Genomic DNA, 21,707 nt, shown 5'->3' on the forward strand with positions numbered 1-21,707 from the left:
GAAAACACAAAGATGTCAGCGTTCACAAGCAGTATGTAAACACACATTTAAGACGTCGCTAAGCTTCAACTAAATCCTTCTTAACCAAACCTAAAAAAAGTAGGTATGAAGAGTACACGGGAAAAACAAAGTCACAATTCTCATAAGGGTGTGTCATCATCTAATTCAGCGGTCGTCAACACAGAGCACCCTGGGGCTAGCGTCTTTTGCACGCGGAGAACACAGTGTACCATGGTGCACTCGTAGCTGCTAGCGGGTATGCTCTCTACCTCTTCCTGCTGCACGACGGGTCACACGGGACGGCTCCGGTTATCCTTTGCCCATTTCAGTGAGTGCTGACGACCACTGATCTAATTCAATGTATTACTGAAAAATTTGTGTGTTTCTCTTATCAAAATTGGTAAAGAAGAATTATTACCTCGGATAAAATCATCCCTTCCTACTTTTGCATTAGGAACAGCAATAAATTTTGCGGTAATATATTGAATTAAATGATGACATCACCCTTAAAAGAATTGTGACATTGATTGTTTTTTCCCCTGTGCTCTTCATATGCGTAAGCAAAATTTATGTTAATTGCACTAACCTACATGACGACATGACGACAACATACGAAAAGACAAATATTTACAATACGTAACACATTTTGTAGCAATAGGCGGCGTGGGTTTTTCGTAACTGTGAAGGGGGACTGGCACTCTCGATGAAATCTAAGCTGAAACCGAAGAGTACTGCAGACCCAGTTTCAGATTTCATCTACTCCATGATAAAAATTGTGGTCTGTAGGCAGATTTTACGGTATAATCACCATTCAATCAGGTCTCCATAATCATCATCATCATCATCATCATCGTCATCATCAGCCACACTGTCATCTCATTATTGTTGCTCCACAAGAAAAGGTTTGACTTTGCCATTCAGTACAGTGATATATTCTCAACATTTCTGATCACGTAGGCCTAATTATTGCTTCGTCCTTAGTACCAGTATATGTTTTCATTTATTGTTATCAACGATTATTTGCCGTAGGATGATCGTCCACCTCTGCTTCGGCGTGTGAACGTGAGACCAGCAGTCAGCTGGTCGCTCATTGTCCTTCATGGGCTGTCGTGCCTCGGATTATTATTATTATTATTATTATTATTATTATTATTATTATTAAACGATTATTTGTCGAATATTATTTGAGTTGCGCGTGGCAAACAAATGAGTTATTCTTGTGACACAAAAGGAACAGACGACATAAACAGAATACACTCATTAAAATAAGCTGCTAAGTTAACCTTGCTAGTAAGTCACATGTTGGGATGTTGCGAGTGCATAATCTTTACCTATGTCTCTGCACCAGAAATGTCCATAAAGATGTCGTAAACACAACACTAGGGCCACTGATATCAGAGAAATTCAATTTATGGACAACTTATTCTTGATTTTAAGCAGAATTGTTGACCCAGAAATCTCACAGGATCTATGATACCGAGGACTAGTAAAGAAACTTCATATCTTTGCTTTCAGATTTTACAGTCACAGTCTTGTGTTAGATTACATTAGTCCACCGCTGTGGAGTAACAGTTAGCATGACTGACCATGAAACGAACGGGCCTAGGTTCAAATCCAGTTACCTGGCTGTAGTTTTTTCCGGGTAAGAGCAAATGCTGGGTAACTTTCGGCGCTCTACCCTGGACTCATTTTGCTAGCATTATCACCTTCATATTATCAGACGCTAGATAACCATAGATGTTGATAATGTGTCGTAAAATAAACCACTAAAGAATTATTACATTACGTTAATATATTTTATTATATACTATAATAAACATTTTATTAAGTACATGGCATTACATTACGCAATATTAATTTAAGGGGTTAGGTACAGCTTGCAGCAGTAAAATTTTGGAAATATTGAACTTTTTTTCTACATTACTGTATCTTGTACAATAATGAAAATTGTTATGTATAAAACACTGTCTTTCTGCTATATGAAAGAAATATTTTTACCATTAAAAATACGTTTTTTTTTTCAAAATTCAAAATGGTGACAGTTTGCTGTGCAGTGATGAAGCATTTCCCTCATAACTCATGAACTTGTTAACTTTGTCATGTTTTCTCTCGTTTAGTTTATTGCTGAAACTCATGTTTACAATACCATGCTCTTTCAACTACATTCCTTAATAAATATTTTTTTTTGTGTTAGAAGAGAATACTGATATTTGACAATTTTTTAAAATGAATTTATTTTTTATCACACAATCTATCAAAGTCAGAGATATGATTTTGCATCATATTGTAGATATGACATGCATACATACACACAAAAAATTATCACAGAATGTTGGATTGTTTTTGAGTTATAAGGGAAACGCTTCATCACTGTACAGTGAACTGCCATCATTTTCAATTTTGAAAAAAAAAATATATATATATAATTTTTTTAAATCGTAAAATTATTTTTTTCATATAGCAGAAGAGCAGTGTTTCACACATACTAATTTTTATTATTGTACAAGATACAGTAATTGAGGGAAAAAAAAGTTGAATATTTCCAAAATTTTACTGTTGTAAGCTGTACCTAACCCCTTAATTTAATTATATTTCCTTGTATACACTGAACTACACTATATTACATTATGCCTCACTACATGTTACACAGAACTGCAAGAGTATAGTTTACAATACAGTGGAGGGTAAGAACGCAAAGACTAGGACGGAAATCTTCTCGTGCTTCCCATTCGTCTTTCATTAGCATCGGTCGTTAAATAACAGCTGATACTTACACAATGCAGTTAAGTAACACGATAAACACAGAGTGTGAAACCACGAACCGCAAACTAGATAAACCGGCTTCTGATATAAAAACTAGACGCTGAGTCCTCTTTCTTCGGATCTCATTACGAATTATTAGGGATGCTGTCACGATGAAGCCATTGCGTATCTTCGTCCGTGGTCCGCACGCAGTGCAGTCAGGTGTGTGTGTGTGTATTTTTTTTCTCCGACGTGTCTTTCTTTTTTCTTTGATATGCTTATTCCACATTACACAATTTCTTCATAATAATCGTGTCGTTTGCTCATCCTCTCTGAATGACTTCTATAAGTTGCAAGCACAGTAAGATAAATGAAAAATGAAAATACACTCACACATTCTTTTTTTTCCTGAACCTGTAATATTAGGTCCGTGTTCGATTCCTGGATTTAGGACGTAGAGATTTAACTTGCTCCCGTATGGATTATGTGTGTCTTGTCTCTCATGTCTGACGAATGACTAAGCCAGTCATGTCAATTGATGCTCATAGGCGCAAGCGCGCGCTTTAGAACCCAGTGTGCCCGCAGCTCTCGTCGGGAGATTAGACAAGAACATACTAAACGACCGGGCTAGTCTACTAATAGGGGTTAGTGAAAGCCGTGGGCCAGGGGGTGTGCAATGTTTACGTAAGTTACATGGAAGAAACCGTACATTAAATTTAACCCAAAATGGAGACTTAATTTTTAGTTAAAAAGAAGTGTTGGGGACACACAGTGCGTAATATGAAACAAAAATGTAACGTGAAAAGACATTGCGAAATATACAACGAAGAAAATTATAAAAATATTGAAGATGACCAGAAACTGTAACTTAATAAAGAATTTACTTCTGATGTTCCCTCATCGGGGGAGGCCCTCTCTGTCCTTGTGTGGTCAAAAAAGTATGTATGTGATCCATAGATTAATTCCTTTCCCGACAGGTCGCGGCCCTGTAAGGCCCGTGTGGCGTGGGTCGTGTAAATGAACCTAAAAGGGAGAGGTTAAACTAAGGGAAAGAAAGAAAGAAAGAAAGAAAGAAAGAAAGAAAGAAAGAAAGAAAGAAAGAAAGAAAGAAAGAAAGAATTTTTGGTGTTAGTATATGAAATTAATTACTAATTGTAACCTATTTTCATTTCTAATTTTTAAATATCAATCATCTCATGACAGTTTATTATGCACTTTTCTTATTTTGTAGACTGCAATATCCGATGAAATCTGTATGGCTGTGACATTCTCTCAAAATTGCAAAGACATGTCATTCTTTCTCTCTTGGATCTTTTATTAAGAGTTGTATTCTAGACGCGGCGCCGTGGCCAAAAAATCTTCCAATGATATAAGAAAGTACGAAGAAATATATTTTTTATCCAGAAATATTGCAGCCAAGAGGATACAAGAATTATCAGGAGATACTGAAGAAGAAAAAAAGTAAATACTTATGTAAAGAATCTATTATTTTGTTTCTCATTATTTCTTGATGCAAGCACAGACGTGTCTGTCACCTCGCAGCTTGTAGCTTTTTTAAGTGGCATAAATTAAAACCTCATGCTTACCGAAGAACTATTACTGTATTTCGAAAGCATAATCTAAATTTGAGGTAGTACAAACATATAACTGAATGTTGAACACAGTGTTACTTTAGAGCACCTGTTATGTTATAATGTGGCATTATACTTTTTGAGAGAAAGTTGTTTATGCTACTAATTTCAATTGTGTCATATTCAACTATTAGTTATATTTTTACGAAAGCAATTTAGGAAAAAAAAAACATGAATATCTACGTATTTAGAAATTCTTTTCATATTACATTTCGTGTACACGCATGATGCCCGCCTACTGTTTGTGCACCACTGATTTCCTATCCTTCTGCAATCAGCAGCTTCCTATACGATTCACTTTGTCAATCTCCTGGTTAGTGTTCTAGCGCCAGGCGCCCGCGAATGATTTCAAGGTCATAAAATGCTCTTGGTTTTGACATCGCTGCACTAAGTGTCTCTTTAAATGTGTAGGCCTATATACACCTACTTATATGGCGGCTATCACTTACGTTGGCGACCCTTTTCAGACAGCTTTTGCGCTGTACGTAATTGTTTGATCACGCTAGCTGTGATGAATTTAGGGGGTGGCACGGGAGAAATCTGCCCCTCCCCCCCGGGATTCCAGGATGTCCTCCCCCCCCCCCCCCCGGAGATTTAATCAATATAATTTACACAAAAGAACACTTAATACTGGCTTTATGTGGCAATTTTACACAAAGGATAGTTCTCTATTCAAATAGATCATGTTATACAGAGCAGTATTAATATTTTTAAGTTCTTGCCTTTATTAACATTTAATAGTATTTAAAAGAACATTAACGAATAGAATTTCAGTTCTTTTTAACTTTTCGTTCTGCAAAGGACTGTTACAATTCGGATCAAATTTCTGCACATTAAAACCTAATATTCTTTCAATCATTTATTATCATAATGCACTGCTGTCTTAAATTGAATGAACATATTGGGAATTAAGTCAATTGCTTTTCCAAAACATGCTAGGAAATATTTCATATAGACCTAAAATAATTTTTATCTCGAAAAGAAAGCAAAAACGAGAAATACTGTATTCAACTTTTTTGTTTGAAATATCTCAAAGAATAACACCCTGAAATTAATGGCATTTCTTACGCTTCATTCTGTATATTTTAACATAGGTTTATCGTTAGCCGAATGGCGAGAATGTCGGCTTTCCACGCTGATACCTGGGGTTCGAATCTTTGTGACTCCAAGTCGAAATTGTGATAAATTATGTATATGGCTAATTGCAATATTGAAGACGACCGATTAGGTCAGTTGATAGAGCACTTGCTTACGGGTTAGAAGGTTACTGGTTCAATCCAAAGTGGTGACGGGATTTTCTCGTTCCAAAATCTTCCAGAACAGTTCAGAGGATCACTCAGTCTCCTGTCAAATTGAGTCTTTCCAGGAGTAAAGAACGGTTGAAGGTCTACCTTAATGCTCCCAATCACTCTTATGGCGTATAAAAGGAATACCTTCATGTTCAACTCTCACTACTGGGAATGTTTTTCTTTAGGCTATAACTAATACTTATTAACAGTAATTTGAAATTTATAATAACTTTCTAAGTAAACATTTTATAGACAGATATAATTGACTCAATAACATTTTAAAGGGGGAAAGAAATAAGCACGACTCACCGGGGATTTTATCAAACTTGAGAGTATAAGAGATGGTGGACTATCAGATAACATCAGGTGAATGTTTTGCAATCTATTTCAATAACGATTTTTATGTTGCCCATGTTTCTTGCAATTTGGAATATTATCCACACGTTTTGTTAAAAAACAATATAGTTAAAATTTTTTAACTTAGAGCGAACTCCTGTTATAGTGAACCTCTGTGGATCAGCATATTTCGTTCACTATATCCGAGGTTCACTAAAACCGAAGTGTCTGTTTTTATACTACTGACGTTGCTATATATGTATGCAGTATTAGTGCCCGTTTGGGACAGACCACGTTCAATATCAGTAATAATGTTCGCTGTATTTTTCAATTTAAATACTTTAAGTTTGACATCCTGATGTTCATAGTTCGAAATTTGAATCTAATCTGGCTATGTAGGTAGTAGACACTGACCGATTTCGCACCTCTTTGCATTAGGTATGCTACTGTGTACTCGGCCCTGGAATTTCCTCGGGTTCACTTTTACAAAGATGCGGGAGGAAGGGTTGAGGACCATTATACTCTAATCCTTCTTGTATTTACCTTTTGGTCATCACTCTACTCCCTTTTACAAAAGAAAACACTTTCTCTTCCTATTCTTCTAATAAACTCTTTTAAAGGGATCAGAACTAACCCTTCCTTTATACCTCATTGCATACACTATTCTCTTTAATAATATTGAACACCACACCCTAAAACTATAGCTTAGTTCTGTTCAGTGGCTACACTATTCTCTTTAATATGTTTCAAGCTGTCCAGGAAACTGAACAAATCATTTGTCTTTCAATACACTTAAGGAGTAGAAGGTTTGATATTTTGTTCTGAACATATTTTTGGAAGTTTATAGGAGAGAGGGTTTCCTAAATTACCATTTTGGCCATTTTAAAATTAAATTTTCTTGGGAAAGTTCTAGTTTTAGGTTCACTATAAACGGAAATATTAATGTACTTTTTAATGTATGCGGGTCTGGACCAACGATTTAGGTTCACTATAGCCGAATGTTCACTATAACCGAGTTCACTATATCCAGAGCAGACTGTATTTTCAGTTCAGAATATCATATATTTCAAATTGTGAACTACCTTGATTTATCTCAGGAAACATTGGTTTTACTTCCTCAGAAATATTATTTATCTGTCAGGGTGTGAAAATGTATGCCAGGATACTTGCGTCGGTTTTTTTTAAATATCTGAATATATCCACCTATTTTAATAGTTTTAGAAACACCTTATTTCGGATAAGTACATCGTCTGACTGATTAGCCTTCTTTTTCTGTCCACTAATTTCAACTCTGTGGGCCAGAACTGAACTTCTGTGGCCGCCTATTGGAAGTCTCTGATGTATACTTTAGGAGCTACGTACACCGTGGACAGCGAATTTATTACAATATCAAAATTAAACTAGAAGTGCAATAAATAATATATTAGCTTATGGAGATAAACATGATTGTACGGAGCGACTCTGAGTTTAGAGGAGCGTTCTCTGTTGGAAGCTTCGTCTCAATCGAACCAACTCCACTCGAAGCACACAGATTTTGCTTGCCTTAGTGAAATAGTAGGAAAGGTATGCTCATGCTGCGACAGCGAAAGTATCGTTATCCCCCACCACTCGTGACACGCATTGGCCCACTTATTGTTAGCGCGGCCAAGTTTTTTCTGCTGAGGTATCTACTCACACTTCCGAGGCCGCCACTGTGGCTTGTCATTCAAAGCTAAAGGCGTTCTGCACGAAGCTGTGGGTGAAAAGAAGTCCAAACGTGCTGTCATCAAGATGTTTCCTAGTCAATGGGGGGGGATTTACCACTAGGTTAACCAAGGTTATAGCCTAGGGGCCACATGTCTAGGAAGGCCATACAAAAATGAGGCGCTAAAGGGGAAGAAGTGAGAAAGTTCGATAATAATAATAATAATAATAATAATAATAATAATACTTACTTACAAATGGCTTTTAAGGAACCCGAAGGTTCATTGCCGCCCTCACATAAGCCCGCCATCGGTCCCTATCCTGTGCAAGATTAATCCAGTCTCTATCATCATATCCCACCTCCCTCAAATCCATTTTAATATTATCCTCCCATTTACGTCTCGGTCTTTTTCCCTCCGGTCTCCCAACTAACACTCTATATGCATTTCTGGATTCGCCCATACGTGCTAATAATAATAATAATAATAATAATAATAATAATAATAATAATAATAATAATAATAATCACCATCATCATCATCATCATCATCATCATCATTACAGGATCTAAAACTGGGAATGGTCCAGAGACCCAAATTCTGTAAATACCCCGTTTCTATTTCATTGCATCGAGTTACTTATGCTTAGATAGTTGTAGCCTACCTACCGTCTACTTGTATTATCATATTCGTGAAAACATTTCAATGAGAATGCTGAATTGTGCATCTGTTCTTCGTTTTATGGATAATGGAATAATATTCAAACAAAGTGACGAAGGTTCGATAATTGATTTTAGTTGTGTTATTTGCTAGCGACATGTTTATACTGCAAGTTCAGGGAAAACAAATACAAAGACGAGTCCGTTTATTAAATAATATTTTTATATGAACACTGCAATGTTACCTCTGTTTGAGATTCTGGCTGATATGTACTATATATATTATCAGGCAGTACAACTCACTTGAAGATAGACCATGTGTCAAAGGAAGAACAATATGTTTGTATACAGCTTAAGTATGATTACTGTCAACGATGTATGCAATGGAGAGGGAAAGGAACTGGCCATCCTATCCCAATACCTTTTGGCTTAGTTGTCTCATGTGTGATGCCTTTCGGTGTCATTTAAGAGGTTCCAACCTGTCTTCGAACAGTTGACTTAGCCTATATTTTATCTCTGTACATATTACATAAAGAATATAAAAATTATTATTATTATTAACTAACATGGGTAACACTTTTTTAATTTATAAAATTTTAGAAGGAATGTAGCCTAAGTTTTTCGCATCAGAAAGTCAATTCCGAATCCCACGAAAGTAGGCACTGATCTGCGCCAGCAGATCTAATGACTCAAATTCCTCTATAAATTAAATTCTGTACATTATAGCCTATTATTAGTAATAATGTCGACGCTGTGCGTGTTAGATAATGACGAAATAATATAAAATTCTCCAGAAATATTAGTCGTAAAATAATTATTGGTTGGCAAAGTAAGAAAAAAGAATTTCTTTATTTATATCGAGTTGCAGTTCAGTATCGCTCCCTAGATTATCAATTCGACAACAGGAAGGCTACACTTCTTTGAAGATAACGGCCGTTGCAAAATTGCCTCTACGTATACTTTGCCACCGCTTGCTCTTTCTCCTTAATTTCCAACAATAATTCTTATAGACTAAATAATTGTTTCATTTGTCGTTTTATATTAATGAAAAATGAAGAAGAAATACACCTTCCCCATATTGAGTAAATCATAATATTGTGTGGTGACCGGCTAGCTCATTTGGTAGACCAACAGGCTAAGGACTGTGAAAGGTTGCGGGTTCAACTCAAGGTAGGCGAGACTTTTCTAGTTGCCAAATCTTCCAAGACGGCCATGGGGTACACTCGACCTCCTGTAAAATTGACTACTGCGTTTTTCGCAGGGGTAAATGTGATCGGAGCGTGTTGCTGACGACATCACATCATTCTGCTGCTACGAAAACTAGTAAGCATTGCAGAATTATTCTGTTACAACTGCTAAAATATATTTTTACGGCCACTACTGCGGGTAATAAAATTAGACTTTCAAGCAGATAGAGACTTCCGAGGAGAAGAATTAAAAGTGAACAGCATCATTGAAGACGTGCGAGCATCATCTACGACTGAAGATACTGTCTACCATTATTACGCCGCGGATAACGTGACATGAAATGCCCGACACAAAGATAGGCAGATATAAGAATCATCTTACCAAGAAACTGGAGCCTTCGAAGCTTATTGTACCTGAAATTTCGCTTAATGTTCGAACAGACCTTCATAAACAGTATGCGAACTTAGGTTGTTGAAACTTTGTTTTTCTCTAATGACAGCTTTAGTGTATCTGGGTCACGGATGGACAAACACGACCTTCCCACAAGGCTCCCAACTTTTCTCATGTTATGAAAGGTTCAGTAATGATACATATTATAACTGATCTGTAATGGACACTTTCCGGATTACAAAGAAACTTCCTGCGCCTAATTAATTTATTACGAAAACGAAGCAATCATAGAAGAAAGACTTTTGACCGACTGTGACTTATTAAACTGTTAGCTTCTCAAAAAAAAGTACCGTATTTTATCATGGATAGAACCTGCCATATATCTGTACAAACACAGAGACTGTACGATAGTTTTTCTCTTAGCACTTCCGTTTTCTGTTATTATATAATACACTGTTATCACCTTATTACTCGTATCATCTCATCTTCTCAGACTATTCTCTGTTGTTGTTGAAAAGAACCGTTACATACACAGCAGTTTTTAACTGTAATGGTTAACGGTATTTGGTGGTATGAATTAGATGATTCGTCATGAATTATCTGACTTTCGCTTTACAGTTGGAGAAAACCTTGGTAAAACACAAACAATGGTTATGTCGCATGCTGGCCCCTCTAGTGGCTGGGTTGTTAGGCTCTTTCCTGAAAATATTTGCTACACGGAACTGGAAGTCTACGTAATATCATGCAACTGTTAAATATAATTTAAAGAAAAGGACCCCGTTAAGCAAGTAACTGTCCCGTGATTTTCTCCGTTTCGACGGTCCTGCGACATAACCACTCGGACGGACATTAAATTATACTTCCAATAACCTTATTAGCCACCACCATAGCTCAGGCGGTAGGCACGTTTGCCTGATAGTCTGGTTGGGATATTTTCAGAAAATTTCATCAACTGTAAGGCGAATGTCAGGTAATCACATGGAAAATCCTCGACCTCATCTCGACAAATGTCAATTTAATTGACGTTAAATAACCTAGCAGTTGATACAACGTCGTTAAATAACCGACTAAAAATAATTATATTGTAGATATTTTTAGCTTTATTTGTTACACACGTTTGTTCTATAAATGATTTTAACATTGAAATTGCAAATTTTCCTTTCTTAATTCTATTATATTCAAATTAAATTAAAAAATCTTCTTCTAAATGACTAATAACATTTATTATTATTATTATTATTATTATTATTATTATTATTCATTTAGTATTCTGCCCAAGGGCAGATCATTCACTGCAAACCCAGCTTTCTCCAGTCTTTCCTATTTTCTGCCTTCCTCTTTGTTTCCTCATATGATCCATACACAGTATCTTAATGTCGTCTATCATCTGATATCTTCTTCTACCCTGAACTCTTCTTCCGTTCACCATTCCTTCCAGTGCATCCTTCAGTAGGCAGTTTCTTCTCAGCCAGTGGCCCAACCAATTCCTTTTCCTCTTTCTGATCAGTTTCAGCATCATTCTTTCTTCACCCACTCTTTCCAACATAGCTTCATTTTTTTTATTCTGTCTGTCCACTTCACACGTTCTTTTCTTCTCCATATCTACATTTCAAATGCTACTATTTGCTTCTCTTCACTTCGTTATAATGTCCATGTTTCTGCCCCATACAATGTCACTCTCCATACAAAGCATTTCACTAGTCTCTTCCTTAGTTCTTTTTCCAGAAGATGCTCCTTTTTCTATTAAAAGCTTCCTTGGTCATTGCTATACTCCTTTTGACTTCCTTTATTATTATTAAGGTATAATATGAATACATATTATAAACTGTTCAAGAGAATCGTAATAATTATAAATTATATTGGAACAAAGATACTACTATGACATCAAATAATTGCAAATATCATGCTGGGCAGCACCTTAATAAAAAAACACTTATAAATACCAAGTAAAAACATCTTAGACGTCCACACCTGTGGAGTAACGGCCGCGAAACCAGGTGGCCCGGGTTCGAATCCCGGTAGGGGCAAGTTATCTGGTTGTGGTTTTTTCCGGGGTTTTCCCTCAACCCAATACGAGCAAATGCTGGGTAACTTTCGGTGTTGGACCCCGGACTCATTTCACCGGCATTATCACCTTCATATCATTCAGACGCTAAATAACCTAGATGTTGATACAGCGTCGTAAAATAACCCAATAAAAAAATTAAAATAACATCTTAGACCTAAAAGTGGATGAGTAAATAGAGAACTATAAATCCACACCCAAAAAGTTGAATTATCAAAATTGAACCATTAGTCATATCAGCAACCGAAATGACAAAGAACATTCACCATAGTGTCCGAAATAGTGAATACCTGCTTAAAAACATACAGTACATCAGATGGAGAAAATAGCTTTCTTGTGCTTAGAATACATAATTCTTGACAAATAATAGCTGTCAGAAAAATAAAAGAAAACAGCAATCATTGAAGACAAAAATAACAAAGCATTAAAGCATGTACTTGTTATGAACGTAGCTGAGTCAGAAGACAGAAATGAGAGTAAAGAGTCTAAAAATACTGAAGTATAAGCATCTGAGTATAGAAATCCAAAGAATGTGGATCCTAAAAGCTACAGACATACCATTAGTAGTCGGTTCACCGAAAACTGCATCTAATGGGCTTCAAAATTATTTAGATCAACTTTCGGGACAGCAATAAGTAACAGATAACTAAAGCTCACTTTTAGAACAGCACATACACAATAGCCTAATAAGGTTGATACCGGTATTATGAAATTCCACAAGAGATCAGAGATTAGACTTATTTCTGATTACAACCAACCAATAGGCCTAATATTTGTTTGAGATTAAGTTATACAGTAGAGGTGGTGGTGGTGGTGGTGGTGGTGGTGGTGGTGGTGGTGGAAATTGGATGTTTAATTATCTTAGCACTGCTGTAATTGTGTATGATAATGATGATTTGGAAAATAAAAACGTAAATAAAGCAGTAAACAGAAGAAAAGAAATTGCGTTATCAAAAGAAATTTTAGCAAAATTATGTCAAGAAACATCCAACTTAAATCGCGTTAAATTGTTTAATTATCAGTGCTTACGTTTGTCTCGACAACCTGGTGTACAAAAAGACGGAAAGCTCAACAGATGGAAAATCTGCGCTCGCAAATTGGAGTTACGCGTTGAGACCATAGGCCTTTCACAGAAGAAAAGATTTGGTAAGAATCGTCCAATTAAATGATACAAATTAACACTGTAGATTAAATTGAATAAAATGCATAAATGGAATGTATGATATGGGATTTTCAAATATGAAACTTAAACATGCTGAAGAAAGGTTGGAAGACTGAAAAGCGACCAAGTCTTGAGTCTCGGAACGGAGCCGTGGCTTAATACTTGTTGACCGAAAAAGAAAATGAAATAATAACAGAAATTAGAGGTCGACATGAGCTTCCTCTACAATAGGATTCTGCGACAGCATACATGCTGTACTATTCTAAGGACAGCTTCGTACAGTATTATTCGAGGATAGAATTATCAGTAGGAATGTGTGGCCCCCTCGATTCTCCAACCTAACCCTCTGTGACTTTTATTTTTGGGTAACTCTAAAAGATAAAGTGCATGTGTACAAAAATAATTCATTTAGGTAGACCTATTGATACCCTGAAAGAATCGAAAAATAGCATCCGTAAAAACATAGCCTCCATTTCTCAATGTGAACTGCAGTGAGAAATTCGTTACTTCTTAAACAGGTGCTACACATCCCCTTTCTTAATTTGGGTGAGTAAATAATGTTTAATTGGTTGTATTTAGTAATATTTTGTGGGAGATCGTGCGTATTTGCTTGTTTTCCGCACAGAACCAATACGCGGTAAGTGTGAAATACCACATTCAGTATTCCCAACGTAACACACATAACAATTTCCCTCTTCTTACCGCTTAAGCGCGACATTCATTTTACTGCTTTAGGCTTTTAACATATTATTTTTAGAGACGTTTAACATAGTAATATTATAAATTGGAAACTTACCACTGCAATTTCACCTAAATTGCACTGTTAATTATTGTTTTTAAAAATTTGCAAAAAATTAAATAAAGTCTACAACTCCACTAAAGTTACTGCATTCGTGATGCAAGTAACATTAAGGAAGCCGTGAAAAAATCAACAAGATTCCAGATGCCGATGTTATTACTGCAATATGTTATATAAATAATATTCTTAAAATATTAAAATGAAAAATAAATCATTACATAACCTTACCGTTTGTTTTAAGTTCGCATTTATAGACTGGGGGAAAAAAAGACAGACGTATATCACGGCCTGCTGGAGTATAGTAAACACAGAAAACATTTTATAGCAACAATGTTGAAGAAAGATATTTTGGTTTTTCGAAGTTGCCGTCATTAAACAGAAACCAAGATGGAGATTTCATTGCAACTAATTAGAAATTCGTCTTTCAGGTATGTAATAAACGATCTTCGCACAAAATAATGTACGATACACGAGCGGTATGTTTGTTTTCATGTTCTCGGAAATTAAAAAAGCTCAACTACGTTTCGCTTTTTCAATCTTTTCCTCGACCATGAAAACGTCAACATACCGCTCTTGTAACGTATATTACTATTACGCGATGTGCGATCTTAATCTGGACTCAAGATACTTTCATTTTCTGAGGAGTTCTCGAAGACTTGCACCGCTTATTGTGTCGACCTCCTTATTGTGGGATGATTGTTACAGCATTCCTGTAAGTACGTGATTCAATTCTTGGTGCCATCTTATCGATTAAGCTTCGCTACTACGGCATCCAAGTCTGACGGAGTCTCCCTGTTGATATTCCGCAGTCTCGTTATATCGATGGCATCTGTTCGCAAAGAACCGAGATACTTTGCTATGTACAGTATTTATTTGTTCCAAACCCGTAGTGGACATACAAGCCGGTAGGCCATGAAGAATACAATAGGTGCTGTGGCAACCATGAGATCACGTCTGCAGATATTGCTATTAACAATGCATTGTTGTGATTGGTGATAAACGTGACGACAGTACCTACCTGGTTATAGTGTACGCGAGGCGTGCTGAACGCTCATGGAGTAAGACTTCAGACTTGCATCATGAAGCGTTGACATCCATTTTATGAGGTATTAAAACATTATCTCAGTGAATATTAAACATATTATTTTTTAATTATAACAATATTAATGCATGGAAATCACGTAAAATAAATCAATTCGACATAGATTTGAACATGATTTTAATATTCATCAGATGAGTAAACTTGGAAAATTAAAGAAGAAATAGACGCTCCTCTTGAATTATTCATTGAATTTTTACTATTGTAGCATTCCTAATAATAATAATAATAATAATAATAATAATAATAATAATAATAATAATAATAATCTCTTTTAAGACAGACCTATCCTCATGTCAGTAATGGATATGAACTAACAATAGGCCTATAGATCTCCGCGACTATAAAAAAAGTAGTGATCCACTAGAAGCGGAATGCCTTGTTTATGTAGTCAGCATGGTGTAAGGGCATCACTTTAAGTATTTTGTATTGTAATTCTCATGACATGTAGTCCTACACTAGACAAGAGGAAAATTATTATTATTATTATTATTATTATTATTATTATTATTATTATTATTATTATAAACCATGTAGAGCAGGTTTACATTATTATTTACAAAATAAGCCTTTAAATATTAATAGTTTTTTCTGTAGGCTATACAGTATACTACAAAATAAAATGCAATAAATCTGCATAATTAAGCAGTTTGTCGGTGTCATCAAAGCCTCAATGATAATGTAAGATCTGTGGAATACAATAAATGAAATGAAAATGAAAAAATTGTCAAACCCTTACCTGAATGCAAGAACTAGATAACTGAATTTTTACACCGAGGAGAACAAAAACGTTCTTACACTAATTGGACTTAACATTGGTTATAGTAACACAACACATGTAACTTTTTTATATTTTCTGGTAAAAGATTATACACCTTCTGTCATTTAATATTGTTTTGCACGATGAAATACCCATGAAGTTGCAAAAAGAGAAGTTATTAAGTAGAAAGCAAAATGTGTTATTCAATTTATTTTAAATTATTAATTTAAATTTACACATAATAAAAGTAGATGTGGCAACACTGAAGAGACTTCCACTGGATTCGAAAGAATGAGCAAAGTTGGAACGAACCACTTAACGCTATTTTGCTCTGGCTTCTCGAATTCATTGACACTACAAGCTCGATGGCTTTAAAGGAAAATTTGGAAATGCGACTTGCCCTTGGATATCCCGGGATGTCGATTGAATAGATGGCTTCGGTGTTTCAAGTGTTTCCTGGAAAACATCTTTGTTGTCTCCTTAATGTCTGGAAAGCCCAGTTCAGTGGAAGTTACAGAAATATTGACGGAGAGGAAAAAATCGCGCAAAAAAAATGAATATTTTTATAAAATATGATTCCCGCTTGGGTTGATTACCTGATTTGGTTTTTTCCGAGGTTTTCCCAACCATAAGGCAAATGTCAGGTAATCTATGGCGAATCCTCTGTTTCATTTCGCCAAATATATCATCTCACTATCACCAATCTCATCGACGTTAAATAACCTCGTAGTTGATACAACATCGTTAAATAACCACGTAATTACATTAAATTTATAAAATATGAACATTTTCCTAAATGATTATGAAATACGAACATTTGTTTGGCGTTAACTGCATTCTGCACATCATGAATCGTGAAAATTCTTGTTTCCATACCGCTAGCAGGAATAGTTTAGATTTAAAATATGAAATTTCATATTTTGCCTGTCAATAATAATAATAATAATAATAATAATAATAATAATAATAATAATAATAATAATAATAATAATAATAAATTAATTCTTGCATACACTCTTTCAACACTTTCATAATCACTGATGATTTATTATTATTATTATTATTATTATTATTATTATTATTATTATTATTATTACTCCCATTACTATACTACTACTTTTACCATTAATATTACTATTATGGCTGTCAGGTAGCTCAGTGGATAAGAGCAACTGATTACGGACTGGAAAATCTCGATGTCAATCAGAGGTTGTGGTGGGAATTATCCCATTGTTGAAACTTCCAGAGCGGTCCCGGAGTCCACCCGTCAAATTGAGTACCGGGTCTTTTCCGGGGATAAAATGCGGTCGGAACGTGGTGCCGACCATTCCACCTCATCCTACTGCCGAGATCGCGGAAACATGAGGCTGTATCTCCTGCTCTTATAGCCGCGACTGTGGCTCAAGCGCTAGAGCCGGGTTTGATATCCGGCCAGGTCGTGATGGAATATATCGTGGACAAAGCTGACCTTGCAGAAGATTTTCTCATGGTGCTCCCGTTTTCTTCTATCATTCCACCGACACAGTCCACCTTCCCATTCTATCTGTCATTGCAATAATTAAAAATAGACTGGGGGGACGTCTTGAGCGTAGGACATGTTTCCGATGTTGATACAGGGAAAGATAAGAGGAAGATAGAAAATAGGATAGATTGGAGAAAGCTGGGTTTGCAGTGAAAGACCTGCCCTTGACCAGAACACTGAATACATGAAATTAATTAAGTTCCAAGTCCTGGGGCTTACATCGGGACCGAGGCAGGGTGGCCCACCTGTCAGTATCATATTCACGAATTCTACTCAGACAACCTGTAGGACTTAATCATCGCATGTATAGGGTGAACAATGGTCAAAGGAAGCCTAGGTGGAAGGATCCGTCCTAGGGTTGACCCCACGAAAAACCAAGCCAAGGCCCCATACTCTTTCTTTGTTATATACTATTATTATTACAAGTATATACTACTACTGTCTGTATCTGTTTATATTTGTGCGTGTGTGACCGTCTGCTTGTCCAGCGTGTCTGTCTTTCTGCTAGTTTGTCTATCTCTATCTGTTCTTCTGTCTATCTGTCAGGCCGCCCTTTCTTATTTGCTCATTATTGTTCCCAATCTCGGCGATCGCCTCTCACATGATTAGTAGGTTATATCGAAACTTGAATCTGGAAAGTGATCATTCTCTTACCAGAATACATTAACAATTTAGTCTTACTTGATACATTTCCATGTTGAGGAGAATGTACAGTGTAATAGTAAAGTAGCCTATGCAAGTTAAAATGACAATGCTTACGTTCATGTGAATCTGAGTTAAGTTATAATTTTCTTATTCCGAAATACTTGTAACAACGCCGTGGTTTGAAGAGAAAGTCACTCTAAGACAGATCTGGAGATTGAGGATTTCTTAAGCTCTGAACATATTAATTTAGACAGTCCTATCTAGGTTATGAAGAGTCTGGTCTAGAACCAATAATTCATTTTTGACACCAGACATTCTACATGATTTTGAATTAAAAATTCACAACCAGACCAAATATTTTACTCTTATGTAATATATCCGAAATTTGGAGTCGAAGTAATAAATGACATTTTCGACTTAAACGTTGCTACTTCTATGAATGATTCACATACTTCAAAATTTGAACTTTTAATAAGGCCAGCCGTTGAGTGTATAACGGCCAAGACGCAACGCTGAAACTATAATGTGGCTTCTAGTTAGGTTCAGACAAACTCCTGAAATCATGACTCTTCAAACGCTGTAGCGCATGAACGAAGAAATTAAGAACAATTCTTCCTAAACAGGGTGTTACTCAAATAATAAAATGTATTATCACATTACTTTTTCTTTCTTTGTTGACCCTCTTATACTGTAAAATGTGCTGTTCATAACTTTTATTTTAAACTAACACTAGACCAGGCTTGGGCGCTAATATCTCAATCGAGTCACTGCAGACTATTCCTTAACTCCCACTCCACTTTCCCTGGCTGAGACAGTAACGTTTCGGACCGATACGAGTAGACAGGGAGGTAAGCATTGCTGATTGACTGATTGTATAAGGCAGGCATCATAGCGTAAGTATGTTTATGAGTTAATTTTGTGACCCTCCTCTCCGTTTATGTCAATCTGACTTTTCTCCACAAAACTTTTGGTATCCAGTCACAGATGATGGCTCAATGAAATTATACATTTTTATGTCACAGACGTGTGAAAATCTTAACACAAAATAGTACTTACAATTGGGAGATTAATTTACATTTTCCTGTCCTGAATTGAACTGAGATATTTTGGACTTGGAGCTGGAAACGCCAGATGAGAGCACCTATATTGAAGTTCAAATTTCGTGTATTTACTTAGAGTTCTTTGGCACAAAGTTCTCCAATTAAGAAGAAAAATAGGCCTATTTAGATACCCAGTCGTCTGGCTGTCTATAGCCCATGTTAAGAAATGGTGTACATTTCAGTTTCTGTAGCACTGCAACTATATCAGAATTTGGACAAGTTACCTTTATTATGCACATAACTTGCTGACACAATTACTGCCGAACTGGAAACTGGATTACATTATTCATTAATTGCGCGCGCTAACCTGGCTACCTGCTTCACATTCTGTTCTGTAAAACGACCAGACACTTCGTCTTATCTCCCCGTGATTTTTCTCATGTGAACTATTAAAATAATTGTTTGCTTCATATGGGAATTAGAGATTTGAAAAAAAAATGTAGCCTATATAAGATTCTGTTAACACGAATGAAAAAAAAACACACACACAAAGATAAACCTACAAATAATTATCTACAAACAAGTTTTGAGTTATTTAAGGGGCAGCAAAAACATCTCTTACTAATGCCCCATTTTCAACTAATAGTATAAATACGAGTAGAATAAAACTTTTACAAAAAGCAGTGATAGTTGTATTCCCTTCTTTGTGTATTTTGTAAGAAATACACCATTGTCTTCATTTCTTTTATTTTCTTTATATCTTATTTCTTGTTTTTTATTTCATAATTCTCTTTCTCTTAACTTCACGATATTTACTCTTTTATACACTTCATCTTTGTTTATATAGGCATAATCTCTATACATGTTTTGTTAATTAGTCTATCTTTGTTACTTTCTTTATTTTACATCTAATTTTACTTTCCCTTTCAGTTTTATTGATTCTTCATTTTTGGACATTTTTTCTTTCTTCCTATATATTTTCCTTTATTTTTCTTCATATATTTTCTTACCTTCTTTCACTGTATTTCTTCTAATGTTTTCACATTTTTCTTTCTTCCTAATTCTATTTTATTTTCATTTTGCATTTGCCTATATTCCCTTCATTCTCTTTTTCTTTCTTTCTTTGCTTCTTTCATTCTTTGATGTTTCTGTTATTTTCTTCATTTTTTCTATTTTCTTTGCTTGTGCTTTTTCTTTTTTTCGATATTCTTGGCCACTTTCAGATAAAGAATAGGCCTACTTAGAAATTTATTTCACATTATGGCAACTTCCGTTTTGTAATCGTTCCTATAATTATCATAAATGTCTTCTTCATTTTGTTCTTTGTCTACCTGTGTTCACAGTTGTTTCCAGCCCAATTCATCGACTGATGAGATTTAGTTATACAGTATTGACATTCGTAATACAGTGTGAAGATGCAGATCGATGGCTAAGAAGTGATACCTTGTATCTACAAAAAGTCATTTACACTTTATTTAGATTAACTACGTTATTATTATGTTTATGCTCGATCATTCCGAAATGTAGGTAGTAATTATACACCTGGCAGTAGCCCTTTAATGCACCTCATTAAAGTACACCTATTCATTAAAGTTCAGGTGTTCAGCCAATGACAAGTCACCTTTGTACCGTTATAAAACCGCAAGTATCGATTATTCTCGGATATGCAATCGAAAGACAATTAGCGAAAAGTCACGGAGGCTGGAAATCCAATACTGTTGCAGAAGGTTATGTTCTGTTACTATAATAATTAGCGTTAATTGTAAATAATATTCAAATAAATTCAATTTGTCATCTCATTTTTCAATTCTAAATCAATTTCCAGGTTATATCAGACTAATGTTCATCTTATTCTCTACGTTATATCAAGGTCAATGACATTCGGCCTCGGAAAAAATCAATACTTTCGCGTCTGCGCACATCTTACAATTCAGGTCAGTTCGCACATAACCATAACATGACCTAATTTTGAATAATTTCAAGTTAGAAATATGGTCGAGCATAAAAAGTCGTATGAAACTTGCCTATAATGTTAATTAAGACGCTCGTATGAAAATTATGAAACTCGCTTGCGCTCGTTTCATAAACAAACATACTTGCGCCTTAATTACTACCATTATAGGCTCGTTGCATAATGTACTATTACAAAATTGGACAGTTAACTAATATTTTGTTCTGGAATACAAGATCTTGCAAATCAGAAACATAATACCGATATCTAAAAAGTTGGTCGATTTTGAGAAAAAATAATTTTTAAAACAATAGTTCGATTCACTTGCAAATTTACAGATACCAAGTATCACTTCTTAGCCATTGATATAATTGTTTATTTTTCTAGCAATTTTTCAAATTTAATATGATTTCTGTAGCTATACATAGTACCTATGTTTCAGCAATGTTCCTCATGTTCATATTATGGAAATACAGTATCATTTGATTTAAGAAATTTCATATTCAATGTAACACAGCGCTGATAAATACAAATTAAAATATGACAGCTGAGCACGAAAAGTCAGTTAATATGAAAGGGAACAACCTTGCTTCAAACAAAATGAGTTATTCGCTGCTGCAAGCTACAAGTAGCAGACAAAACCTTGTGTTGCTGGCATCGTAAATCACAGCTTCCTTTCTCTTTCACTTCGCACGCAACCCTGTAAACGGTTCAACACTTCAGTAGGTCTATACAACCCAATGTTTA

At 35.4% G+C, this 21,707-nt stretch overlaps 1 protein-coding gene across 1 annotated transcript in view; it reads left to right on the forward strand.

The window, feature by feature from the left end:
• tsl (membrane-attack complex domain containing protein torso-like) overlaps positions 1 to 21,707 on the forward strand; it is a 159,409-nt gene that overhangs the window by 109,347 nt on the left and 28,355 nt on the right. The gene's annotated exons all lie outside the window — the stretch shown is intronic.

The sequence above is a fragment of the Periplaneta americana genome, chromosome 1 (assembly GCF_040183065.1).
Source record: "Periplaneta americana isolate PAMFEO1 chromosome 1, P.americana_PAMFEO1_priV1, whole genome shotgun sequence".
Lineage (NCBI taxonomy): Eukaryota > Metazoa > Arthropoda > Insecta > Blattodea > Blattidae > Periplaneta > Periplaneta americana.